This window comes from Balaenoptera acutorostrata, chromosome 7 (genome assembly GCF_949987535.1).
Source record: "Balaenoptera acutorostrata chromosome 7, mBalAcu1.1, whole genome shotgun sequence".
Lineage (NCBI taxonomy): Eukaryota > Metazoa > Chordata > Mammalia > Artiodactyla > Balaenopteridae > Balaenoptera > Balaenoptera acutorostrata.
The window spans coordinates 61,622,823-61,636,751 of NC_080070.1; positions in this window are offsets into that span (position 1 = coordinate 61,622,823).

Here is a 13,929-nt window from a genome sequence, read left to right on the forward strand (position 1 = left end):
GAAATGCCCGTATCCCTTTCAACTGCACCGGCTCATCAATAAGCTGCTACTCCCAACCCTGCATGAAGCCATCATACGCAGAGCATGTATGTGCATGTCAGACAGCAGCAGGGCTTCTGTCAATCACTCTGTGCCATGTATTCCAGGGTGCCATTTGGCCCCAGTGTTCATTCCTCAAGAAGAGTCAAGATTCGATCAAAATTGTACCAAGCACTAGTCCCATGGCCTCTCACACACTGCCTCCTTTCATTCCACCAGCACTCTGTGTAGTAAATAGTATTACTATTTCCACTTTTTTTCCAAACTGAGAATGAGAGAGGTCTGGAGATCTAAAATTAAAAGTATTATATATATTTTGGTAAACAGCTGTTCAATGTGAACATAGATCTGTGACTCCAAATCTATCCTTCCCATTGTTAATCAGATCCATCCTCCTAACTGTCCATCAGTACATCCTGTGTGCTTTCTATAGCTCACCAGTTCTATGAAATATTAATAACGTTTCCCCCCAAAAGATTCTGTGGTCAAACAAATTTGGAAATCACTAAGCTAAACAAAATTAAACAGAGTATTTTTTTTTTAAACACAAGGAAGTCTCAGAACATGTTTGTGCTAATGTGCATTGTGAATCTATAAACAGCTCAAAGGCAGAGGTTTCCATAACTGACTTGACCACAAAAATCTTTTTTCCTATGGGCATCTTGCAAAAAACTAAGGGTCCATGGCACAAATGATGGGAAACTGCTGCACAATCCTCCTTTAACCAGATGTCAGAAAGTCCTCTTTGGCCTGGCATGTTACACTATTGCCAAGTTGATGAGAAGACAGGTTTTCATCACTGACAGGCAATGGTTCCCAGCCTCCCGGGAATGCTCTCCAGGCAGTGGGGGAGACACCTTGCCAGCAGGTCCTTCCTCTGACTCAGTCTTACTAAGCCAATGCTAGGAGGCAAAGCCATTTGGGAAGACTGAGTTCTGGTAGCTTTAACATGAAAGAATAGAAAGATTTAAAAATCTGAGGAAAGATTAATAATAACAACAATATTGTAGGGTTGTTCTGTCTCTGAAAGGCATTACTTAGAATTCCAATGAGAACCAGTAACTTCTAAATGAAAAAAGCAAATGGAAGAACTTACACCACTCACACACTCAGAGCTACAGATAAGATCCAATATTCTCACCATGTAAAAAACTGGCATGACAGCTACAACCATTTCAAAATACATAAATTTCTCTGTTTTTTAGGCAGTGACTTTTTTGGTATAAGGTTAGTCTCATCCATGGAATTTGATAGCAGCCGCTTCCCAGAGTTAGTCTGGCAGTCAGTTTGCCTGTGGTGTGTTCAGGTGTGAGGGTCTGGGATTTATGTTTCCATTTGACTGTTGCCTTTGGACTTCTGTGCCTCTGGTTTACTAGGACTCAGAGGAAACCAGTTACTCATGGAGAAAAATGAAGGGTGGGTGGGATGAATAACAACGAAGTCAGGAATCTAAGATGCCACAGTCTCCAGGTCTTCCAAAAGAACAGCTTCAAACAGCATGTGGGTGGCAAGTCAAGGATTGGTTTTTATTAGTATTGCCATAAATTTCCCAAACCTCGTAGGAAATGTCACCTCTGTAGCCAGAGTGTTAATAGATTAGGGATTAAGAGAACTTAAAATTCCATACTGAAAAAGGTGTTAAGCTCTTCCTTTAAGATTCCTATTTAAAATATTATTTATATATGTAAATGAATTCCTATCTTATAAAAGTAGCAGATGATATTTTTCAAAGATAAACTATTATTACTTAAAATAAGTATAATATCAAATGTAATTTGATATTTACATACTAATTAAATATCATAACTACATACTAATTACATACTATCAAATGTAATTCATGTTAGGTGGACATGAGAGAAAGAACCACAGATACTGTCAAGAACCAGGTCATGGTGGATGCCAAGGTATCTGCTCATGGACAAGGGCACTTGTGATCATCAAGACTGAAAAAGAAGCTTCAACCTACAGGGATGACCAAGAACAAGATGACAAAAGGGTTTTAGGATGCAAAAAGATAAGGTCAAAAGTTTTACCAAACTCAGAGCCTGGGAAGAGGCTGAAAATTACTTTATCTAGGAAACTTCAGAGCAGGGCAGAGGGGCCTCATGTTTGAATATTTAACATATTTCTACTTTTTATTTTATTTCATATCTCTTCCTATCTCTTTTTTTTCATCGGTTTTGAACAGCATATAAAATTGACATAATAAACTTGTCTGAAAAGACAGAATATCTCTCTTAATCTGCAGGTTTGGTTTCAATGCAATTGAATAATGAATAACTTTGTGGTAAAATGCATACTCAAGTCAAATAAGCTTTTAATGTTAAAATAATATTTCTTACTGTATTATTTACTGGCTATTTGTATTTCTTATGGGTGAATTTCCTGTTCATGTCTGTTGCCCATTTGTTATATGAGAGCATTTGTATATTTCTTGTTAATTTTTATGAGCTAATTCTATTTTAAGGTTAAAAATCCTTTGCATTTATATATGTTGCATATATTTTGGTAAACTAGTTTGGGCATGTTGCAGACATGATGAAATACCTTCTTTTTTGCTAAAAATGGAGGAAAATCACAAAAAAATAATCAACAACACAAAAAGAAGAGGGAAGATTTTATATTTAATTGGCCATTTCAAGGTATATGCTGCATAAACAATCCAATCCATTATTTGGGTTATTTCAATTTTCATGGTAATCAAATACCATTTTTTTAACACGTTGTAAGCATAAAGATTTTCCCAGTGAAATTTAAACTACCTTAGAAAAACTTTCTTTTTCATCTTCAGTTGTATTTCCCAAAAGAGGAAAGTGTAGTTTTTTTCCTCTTTGTACTCCAATTGTTTGAGAGGTGAAATAAAAAGCTAACTGTATGAACACACACATACTCATACAGATGATCATTCAAGCATTCATTGAAAAAAGAACAGAACAAATATGTTTCTCCTTTTCTCTTTTTATTTCCACTCTTTCTGTAGTTTTGACAGCACCATTAGTGTTGACCTAAAAGCACGATCCAGGCGGATTTTCTAGCAGCTAGAGTACCATGGTTTTGGAGATAACTCAATTCTAATAACAATAATGATAGAAACGGCTAGTGTGCCAAGCATTGGGCTGCATGCTTTCTGTGCCTTATCTGACTTAATACAACTCTTTGGTGGTGGGTATTGTGATTAGCTCCACTTTACACATGAACAAATGAAGGCACCAGAGGCTTAAAGAGCCATCTGACCAAAGTCACGTGGCTTGTAAATGGCAGGGCCATGATTCCCATGCAGGGCTCAATGGCTCCAGACCCATGTGCTGACCATTTAAACACACTGCCTCTCAAAACACAGAACAAAACAATAAAGGGAATTATGATCATGTTTGGCTTTTTAACACAGGAGGCAGATTCCTAACAGAAAAAAAGGAGGAATTTTGACTGCTTTCTAAATCTGACTTACTTAACAAAGTAAGCACCTAAGTATCAGGGTCTATAGAAATGATTATCTGGCCCCTGAGTTCAGATTTTAACAGCGGAGACAGATACACAAACAAATAAATGTAATTTATTTTGCCAGGGAGGATAGCTTCACAGGGGAGGTGACATTTCAGTTAAAGATGGGAGGAGATGTAGAAGGGCAGTGACTCTTGTGACCAGGATCTAGAAGTGGGAACAAGAATGGCGTCAGGAGGGAGTGTAGTGTTCACCCTAGAAAGGAGTCATCATAGCATTGATACCAGCCCATATGGACTGAGTACGTGTTATGGGCCAGGTACTGTGCTAAGCATTCACTTTCTCATTTATTCCTCCCCATAACTTATAAAATCAATAGCATTATTACCTCTGCATTACAGATGAGGACACTGAGACAGGTTACATAACCTTTCCGAGGTCAACATGCCAGACAAGACAGGAACCCAGGCCACCTTCCTCCTTCCTCCTACCCGTTATACAATATAGTCTCCTCTTTCTCTTCTGAAACAGGAAAGAATGAAGGAGTAGTGGGAAAAGACAGAGGATATGTTTGTGGGGAGAAATTACACTTAATGTTGTCTGTTTCTCTACAAAGTTGCCCCAAATGAGGGAGTATGATTGGGTGGGAGACTTGAAGAGAATTGTAAACCTTCACATCTAGCTAGGAGCTGATTAGAGAAGAGTAAATGGTTTACAGAGAACCATGAGAGTGCAGTTGAGGAAGAAAGCCCTGCATTTGTAATTGAACACATCAGTATCGTCACTCAGTATTGTGCAAACAATGGCAACTGGCCAAGAAGTACTCATACCAGTGTTCACTGAGGAAAATTCACAGAGACAGAAGACATAGGTCCCCACCTCACATTTAATTCTACAGCATCATAGAGAGACCTAGCCAGGCCAGGTTTCAGATTCGAGGAGAGGGATCTGAACTTCGGGCTGTGAAGCTTTTAAGCTACTTCATTAGAAAGCATCATCCCTCCTTTGACATAATGAAGGGCAAGGATACAAAACCTACATAGTATAATGGAATCTTGGCATAAGCCTGTACTGTCAGGTCAGGGTTCATGACTGAGGGTCACTGGCTTCTTCCCTGGTATGATCAGAGGTTGAGGTATACACTTTGAGTTACAGCGATACAAGTGGCAAGTTATGTGGAGCATTCACCATGTCAGTGTTCTGGTTATAAAGCACCATGCCTTCCCCCGGCAGGACAGGGAGAAGCTAGGCTCCATGCCTCGTAGTTGACCAGAAATGATTCATTGCTCTAAGCGCTAGAGCCTAGTCTCTTTCCCTGGAGCTTTTCAGGAGGCCAACTCCTTTTCAGGGAGGCCAGCCAGCAGGGGGTCAATCCTGGACAAGTTAGCCCTTACCTTTTATTCAAATTTCTCCCTCAGTCTTGTTGACAGAAAAAATAGAGAGGTATCTAGTACCAATAGACTCCCATTTTCATTGTCATGTGGTTGTACAAAAACTGCAGCTTATATTCACTTACATTCATCAACTGTTGGTACCATCTGTTATTTTATTTCATGTTTTGAACAGCTTTATAGAACTATATTTGACACATAATCAACTGCCAATATTTAAACTGTATCATCTAAAAGGGTTTGACATATGTCCACACCTATGAAACTAATACTGGATAATGAACAAGTTCAACCCCCTCAGAAGTGTTCTCAAGACGCTTGGTAACCCAGTCCATCCTTCATCTCAACAGATTTGGTCCTTTCCTCCTTTTTGTTTTATTACTTAGGTGCCTGTGGCTTTGAATAAGTTATTCAGCTTCCATTTTATCATCTCCTTAATAAATATAAAGCTACCTTCAAAACCAGAATATTTTGAGGGATAGTGATTATAAAACAAAGGACTAGAGATACAATTGTTATTATAATACTAGTGGAAAGTAAAAATGGAACTGGCTATATATTAATTAGCCATTAATCTTGATGACAGAAACTTTGGGCCAGATTCCCACACTGATTCTACACAGCCTTTAATGGACTCATTCAGTAAGGAAACTTGCTATGCAGGGTACTTCCAGCTCCCTGTCCTTTTGCTCCCCATCTCAAGTCTCCTTTCTTCCTTAGGCTCAGATTAGACCTCTCTCAGAGACAAGGTCTGGCCCTTGGATAGAAGCATATAAAGTCTCCCTCCACCCAAATTCAGAGCTCAAAATCAAATTCCATTCTTGCTGGTGGTGTTAGCATCTGCTACACATACAAGATGCAGCCAAATTTCTCTGGTCTCGGTTCTGGCCTTAGGTTGCCCAAACCCACTCGTCCCCAGTCTCTTAGCCAGAGTCCCCCATTCCTACAGCCTTAGCATTCTTAGTCCCCCATTCCTTAGCATTCTTCCCTCGCAGCTTGGCTCATCTCCCCAAGTTTGACCCTCTTGTCTGATCATCACTGCTTCGCTGAATTCTGTCCTGCAGCCTCTGATGTACTAAACACATCAACCCCCACCCCATCGTGGCCTCCCTGGCCCACCTGATCTGTCACCAACCATCAAATCCCAGCATGACAGTTTAATCCCCATGTCCATCCTCCCCTGGCCTAATTAATTTTGCATTTAAGCAGCTTCCATGATAAATTATACTTTTTTTTCTTTAGTCCTTAAGAGTCAGTGTAGACCTAGTAAAATAAAAGTAAGATTCTTTCATCTACATGCAGGATCAGTGTTAAGAAATCTACCTTGCACATCAAAAAATCATCTATATTTATTTAGTTAGTAATGCAAGATCAAGTGGGAAAAATAACATCTGAGTCCCATAAAATCTCTAAGTGAGAAAGGGTTGAATAAGAATGCCACACTCTAGCACTTTTAACATGTGTGCTCTTCAACTACTGGGGCTGATGTAGCTCAACTGAAGAGTGCACATGTTAAAAATATATAAAATATAAAAAGAAATTTTAAAAATACATGTAAGTTGGGCTTATTTATAATTTGAGCCAATTTATAAATTGGGCAGTAGCTGTTACTATAAAAATATGCAATCTACAATATTAAATTGTGATTACAACAGGAATATTGTCTTTAAGCCCTGAAAACTATGAAACATCTGTTATTCATCTCCACAGAGACAAGAAATTTAAACAGCAGCAAGAAAATTTAAGTTGGATGAGTGGGAGAACATGGAAGAACAGTGAGAATGGTTAAACCAAGGAGCAAGTTAGGGCAGCCTTTCTATCTTACCAATGACATGGACATTTTTTCTTAGATGATTTTAGAAATGCCATTTATAGACTTGAGGCTATCTTAGCACTATGGAGATGATTCTAATTTGGGGATGGCTTACACCTGTAGGGGGAGTATTTCAAATGGAAATTTCCACTGCAGACAGAGATGCATGCTTAAGAATAGAGTACCTACAGAGATGAATGAACGTCATAAAACTAAATCTCGGACATCTTTCAATTTGTGACTCTAAAATTCAGCATCTTTATCAGGACTTGATGCCACTCTTTCAGATTTTTGGTTTAGACTATTTCCACCCTAAATAGAAGAGGATTAAAATCTAGGAAAAGGAGAACCACCTCTTGTGACTCCAAAGGTATTCTGAGCAGGGTGGCTGCTCCCAGCTTCACCTCTCACTGGTGAAATCAAACAGAAGGAATTGCAAATTCTTTAGGGCCACCTCTAGTGGGTTTTCTCAGTTGGCTGGAAAACCTCAAAGGTAAGGATTTAATTAGGAATTTAACATTGGCTTCGAAAAAGAAGTCACAATCTCTAAGTACTTCACACAGGGGAGAAGTCGAACCACTCACAAAAGAGTTTCCTGCTGAAAATTCTTTAGTAGTAAGGAGTGTGTCTCGCTAATTGGGGTGATGGCCAAGAGGACGGTAGTAGCCAGCCCTTTGCCCAGGGTGGCTGCCTCCATTGGCAATGTGCCCTTTTTGTCCACTCTGAAAGGCACCCAGTGGGGAGGCCTGAGGAGCTACTGGTAGCCTTTGTGGAGAGGGCAGGTCTGGGCAGGCCTTGGGCCAGCAGGGCTGAGCAGCCACCTGCTGACAGGGCCTTTCTTCCTCATGAAGGAGTCCAGGGGATTCCATTAGAGAAAGTGTTGCTTCAAGCAAGCCGTGGCCACCTTTAATGATTTCCAGGGAAGGAAATTAGTCTCCCAAATCAATTATGACACTCAATTAGGTTATTTAGGCTGATGAATCCCAAGTGAAATCAGAGGATGGGACGTGTGATTCAATGGCCTGCATCTCTCCTGGCTTCAGGGCCCAAGGGTTACCATGTTAGTATTTTGCTAATATTCCCTTTGTACCCTTGTAGTGCAAAGCTTGGTGCCAGCCCAGTCCTGGGCACAGTATTAGTGCCCAACAAAAAATGGCTGAGTGTAAATCTTCCTGCCTCTCTTTTCTCTGGATTTGGTCAGTATCTAAGCACCCATTCTGGTGATCAGGAATGCTTGGTGTATATATTTTATATAATGAAAGTATGCTGAACATCTCTAATGTACAGTGTTTTCATTTCTTTACTGATTAAATGCTTAAATCACATGGTACCAATTCATTAGTAAAAATGTCCAAATAATTTGTTTTTATATGAACACATGCCCCCCTTAAGAAAGTGTGTAGGTAAAAAGAAACGAAGGTTAAATCCATACACAGGAACTATGCAATTCCTAGGAGACAGGGCCCATAACTTGTCCCCATGTTAGAAGGTGAGCCACAAAAGGTGGCAGAGTCTCTGTGTGCAAGTGTTGTTGAAGAGACCGGCCTGTCATCAAGCCATCTTTCTCTATGCACAACATGAGGATTTCCCTGTTGTTCTGTAGCCCTTTTGGGCTCCTTCCCTGTGCCTCTGACCCTAACCCTGCACCTAGCCACCACAGGTCTTACCATTTCAGGGGTGCTGCGATTGGTTAAAGCAGTGGTCCCCAACCTTTTTGGCACCAGGGACAGGTTTCGTGGAAGACAATTTTTCCACGGATCTTGGTGGGGGGATGGTTTTGGGATGGTTCAAGCACATTACATTTATTGTGTACTTTATTTCTATTATTATTACATTGTAATATATAATTATACAACTCACCATAATGCTGACAGGAGGCAGAGCTCAGGTGGTAATGCGAGCGATGGGGAGTGGCTGTAAATACAAATGAAACTTCTCTCGCTCGCCCGCTGCTCACCTCCTGCTGTGCGGCTCAGTTCCTAACAGGCCACGGATCACTATCGGTCCATGGCCCAGGGGTTGGGGACCCCTGGTTTAAAGACACCCAGCTAAGGACGCAACAAGTGACCAAAACCTACCCTGAGCCTTGCTCCCCAGGCCATGCTCTCTGCTCACTAAATCAAATGCCCTACACCTGCCTAAAGGGGGCACTTTTTTCTAATTTGCACAAAGGCACTAACCCACCCAGCCGAGGTCCTGCAGGCGTGCTTAGTTGCATTATTGTGGTTGTCTCTAAACTCCTTCTAACAATACAGCAACTTCATTGAAAGTCTTGTGAAAGTCTTGGTAGATGTCTGTGCCTGCAGAGCTGTATTGCACCAAACCCCAGAAAGAGATAAAAGAGACTTAGAGAAAGTCAATATCTAAAATAAAGTCTCAGAATTTTCCAGAATTGAGGAAATATGCATTCACAGACACAGGAATGTGCCTGTGCCAAACGACACAGAACGACATGTGCCAAAAAATAAATAAATAAACAGAAATTCCTATCTGAATACATTTTAGTGAAACTACAGAACACCAAAGACAAAGGGAAAACCTTAAAAGCAACAGGAAAAAATGATCCACAAATTACAGGTAGATTCTCCAGCACAATAAGGAAAGCCAGAAAACAGTGAAATAATATTTTCAAAGTGCTGACAAAAATAACTGCCAACTTATATCCTCAGAACAATTGTCTTTCAAGCATAAAGGCAAAACAAAGACATTTTTGGCAAACAAAAGTTGAAATCAACATTTTAAATCAACTATATTCCCTGAAACTAGCACAACATTTTAAATCAACTATACCCCTATAAAACTAAAATATTTTTTAAAATAATAAAAATAAACCTACTTATATCCTGAAACTTGCCCCCCCCCCAAAATTGAAATCATCAGTAAAAGATCTTTACTAAAGGAATATCCAAAGGTGATTATCAGGAAGATGGAAAATGATCCCAAGAAAGAAAATATGAGAGACACAAGAAGAAAAGTAAAACTATTTGTATAAAATAGTAATAATTCAAATTTGATGTCTTAAAAGAAGACAGAAACACTAAAGATGAGTGAGAGAGTGATTAGAATTAAAATATATTAAGGATAGATGTATTCTTCAAGAGAGAGACTAAGGCACTGATTACTGACTTCTTTAAGCTTATTTCCAAATTTCAAGGGTGATCACTAAAACAACAGAATTACAATGAAAAACTTTCAAATAAATAGAGGAAAGAAAATGGAATGAAAAAACAAAATATTCCATCAACCCCCAAAAGGCAGGAAGATAATTGGAGGAAGCAAAGAAAATGTGAATCAAATAGAAGGAACAAAGTATGATGGTTAAAAAAAAAAAAAAAAAGCCCAAATATATCAGTAATCACAGTAAGCATAACTGTATTACACTTGCCAGTTAAAAATAAAAGTATCAGACTGGATGAAAGGTAAAATCCAACTATATATATTGTTTATAAGTAGTATACCAAAAACATACCTAAGGACATGAAATAGTGGAAAATAAAAGGACAGGAAAAACCAGCCATGCAAATACTAATCAAAATAGAGTTGGGTTAGCTATAATAATACAGATGAGATAGACTTTGAGACAAAAAACCATTCCTATGGATAGAGAATGCCCCAATATAACAACAAAAGTTTCAACTCCCCAGGAAGATATAACAATTCTAAAATTGCATATAATGAAAAAATAGTTTCAAATGATATAAATCAAAAGTTGATAGAAGCATAGAGAGAAATGGACAAGTCCTTTCTCATAGTGGGAGATTTCAACACACCTCCTTCAATTATGAATAGGTCAAAGAGATTAAGAAAACAAAACACTAGTAGAAATATAGTGGCATTTTATTGTGCAATAATTTTATTTTTAAAAACCAGAAATATAAATAACTGCTACTCTGAAGATAAGGACTCAATCTAATCCCAGTAAAAAAGCAAAGGAGCCTTATGCTTTATTTAAGCTGAGAAGCCTCATGATTGTTGTATGTATAATTTCCAGTAGGCATTGTGAAAATTTTTAATTGTTTAGAGATCTTCTACATTACTAACTCAATTTCATCCACTACTCTAGTGAAACCCACACACTTCCAATGTATTAACATAGAAGATTTGAACAGCATAATTCATAAATTCAATTTAATTAACATATAGACAAATCTGTACCCAACAATTTAAGATTACACATTCTTCTGAAGAACTCATGGAATATTTATGAAAATTGACCAAGAGTAGGCCATAGAGCAATTCTCAGGAAATATCTAACAAATGGTATCTGACCACAACATAATTAAGTTTAAAATAATATTATATAAAAGTCAATTACATGTTTATGTAGGAAAATGTAATTACAAAAAAAAGGAACCTAGGAATACTAGCAGCAAATACTTATATGTTTTTATTATTTCCCAGACCTGTTCCTATATGTTTTGCATATTAATTCATTTACTATTTATAATAGCCCTTTGAAGTGAGCATAATTATATCCCCATTTTAAAGATGAAGAAACTAAGGCACACTGAGTTTACATAAGTTTGCATTACACAGCTGGCAAATGACAGAATTCAAATCCAGGCAGTCTGGTGCTAGATTCTAAACTCTACAGCTCTGTTCTTCACTGCTTCTCAAAAGACATGCAAGATCTTTCTGGGTAAATCCATAAAGTTTTATTGAAAGATATTCAGACCTAATAAGTAAAAGTATATACCACATTTCTGATTAGAAAGACCCCCAATCATTAAGATATCAATTCGTCCTCAAAATTGTTCCCTAAATTCAATGCAATTTCAATCAAAATCTCAACAAGTTGTTTCTAGGAATTCAAAAAAGTGATGCTAAAATTCATGTGAAAAGAACCAAGAGTCAATAATGCTAAGACATTCCTAGAGAAGAAGAGTAAGATGAGATGACTTGCCCCACCAGATATAAAGACTTTCTGTATACTTTATTAATTAGGGTGGTATGGAGCTGGCATAGAAATAGATAAATTTGACCAAAGTGAACTTAATTTCTGCTAAACCTTGCTTCTACCACCTGGCTATAAAGAGCTTTCAACCTGTGGAACAATTGCTCCCTCAAATTAAGGAATGAATTTGGTAAATCACTTTTACTTTTATCCTCACAGGTGATCACAGACACTAATTTTGCAATTCTAATTAAGTCTATTGATATAATTAGTGTAGTCAGTTCTAATTTAGAAGAATATGGAACACCAAGACTCTTTTACAGAGCGGGCCATACAATTTTTTTTGGCCAAATCAGGACACCTTTGAGAACGAGAGGGAGCCCTATTTATAATTAAGTTATACCTGTCAAACCAGGATAGACACCCTACTTTCACTCTATTCTTTGCCCTTTTAACAACTAGTTTGTTCTATCAGTTACACCAACTATTTCTAAGCCAACCGATACTTTTAAAAAATTATTGGTCATAGAGTGACTTAAGGATCATGACATATATCTTTTTACAACAAGCCCACCTTGACCAATAAACGAACTTGACACTCACAGTTTGAGCAGTGGATAGGATACACAGTGATATTTGAGACAATCATTCAGCAACCTCTTTACTGGTTTCCAGTCTGCTCCTGATTCAACCCAGTTTCCATTCACTTTTCCCTCATTTACAGTCCTACACCTGCTCAGTAGACTCAGCATTTGCATGTGGGCTCTCAATTCTGAAACTCTCAGTGCCCCTGTAGGCATTGGCCTCCAAACTTCCCACTGGCTGTCCCCACAATCCTCTACCCCAGAAAGGCAACTCTACACTATTCCCCACCCACCCATCGCTGGGAGCCAGTCCCAGACCCAGGCCTCTCGTTGGACTGCCCCCTGGCGTACCAGAACCCAGGGATGGGTTTCAGACACAACTTGGTCACAGACACTGCCAATCCACAACACAAGGAACTCCCAAAGGGGGAAAAACATATGTATGTTGGTGGGGTTTCTGGGCAGGGGAGCAATGCTTGATGATCTGTTTTAGAGGTATATACGCATCCTTAAAACATGTCCCTGGTTTCTCATTCTTGTTCACTGTTCAAATTAATAGCTAAACTGGAAACCTAATAAAATAAAGGAAACGTAGAAACTTTGAACTCCTGAGAGAGTAAATATGAAAAGTTACTTCCCTATTTATAAATAGGAAAACACTCTTTTTATGTTTAATATTTAGCTTAGCCATAGTTATTTTTACTAAGGAATTTCTCCAATGCTTTTTACTAGATTAAGGAAGAGAACTACTTTTCACCTAAACAAGAGAAAAATATCATTCAGCATTTACATGTTGGTGCCCAACTTTGGCTGTACAATGCAATCACATAGGGAGTTTTGAAAACAAAAAAACAAAAAAAAACTGATGTCTGGATCCCATGCCTAGAGATTCTGATTCAAGTGATCTGGAATGTCAGAGGGCAGAGAGCAGAAGCAAGAAGAACTACAATCCTGCAGCCTGTGAAACAAAAACCACATTCACAGAAAAATAGACAAGATGAAAAGGCAGAGGGCTATGTACCAGATGAAGGAACAAGATAAAACCCCAGAAAAACAACTAAATGAAGTGGAGATAGGCAACCTTCCAGAAAAAGAATTCAGAATAATGATAGTGAAGATGATCCAGGACCTCAGAAAAAGAATGGAGGCAAAGATTGAGAAGATGCAAGAAATGTTCAGCAAAGACCTAGAACAATTAAAGAACAAACAAACAGAGATGAACAATACAATAACTGAAATGAAAACTACACTAGAAGGAATCAATAGCAGAATAACTGAGGCAGAAGAACGGGTAAGTGACCTGGAAGACAGAATGGTGGAATTCACTGCCACAGAAGAGAATGAAGAAAAAAGAATGAAAAGAAATGAAGACAGCCTAAGAGACCTCTGGGACAACATTAAACGCAACAACATTCGCATTATAGGGGTCCCAGAAGGAGAAGAGAGAGAGAAAGGACCAGAGAAAATATTTGAAGAGATTATAGTCGAAAACTTCCCTAAAACGGGAAAGGAAATACCCACACAAGTCCAGGAAGCACAGAGAGTCCCATACAGGATAAACCCAAGGAGAAACATGCCGAAACACATAGTAATCAAATTGGCAAAAATTAAAGACAAAGAAAAATTATTGAAAGCAGCAAGGGAAAAACGACAAATAACATACAAGGGAACTCCCATAAGGATAACAGCTGATTTCTCAGCAGAAACTCTACAAGCCAGAAAGGAGTGGCATGAAACACTTAAAGTGATGAAAGGGAAGAACCT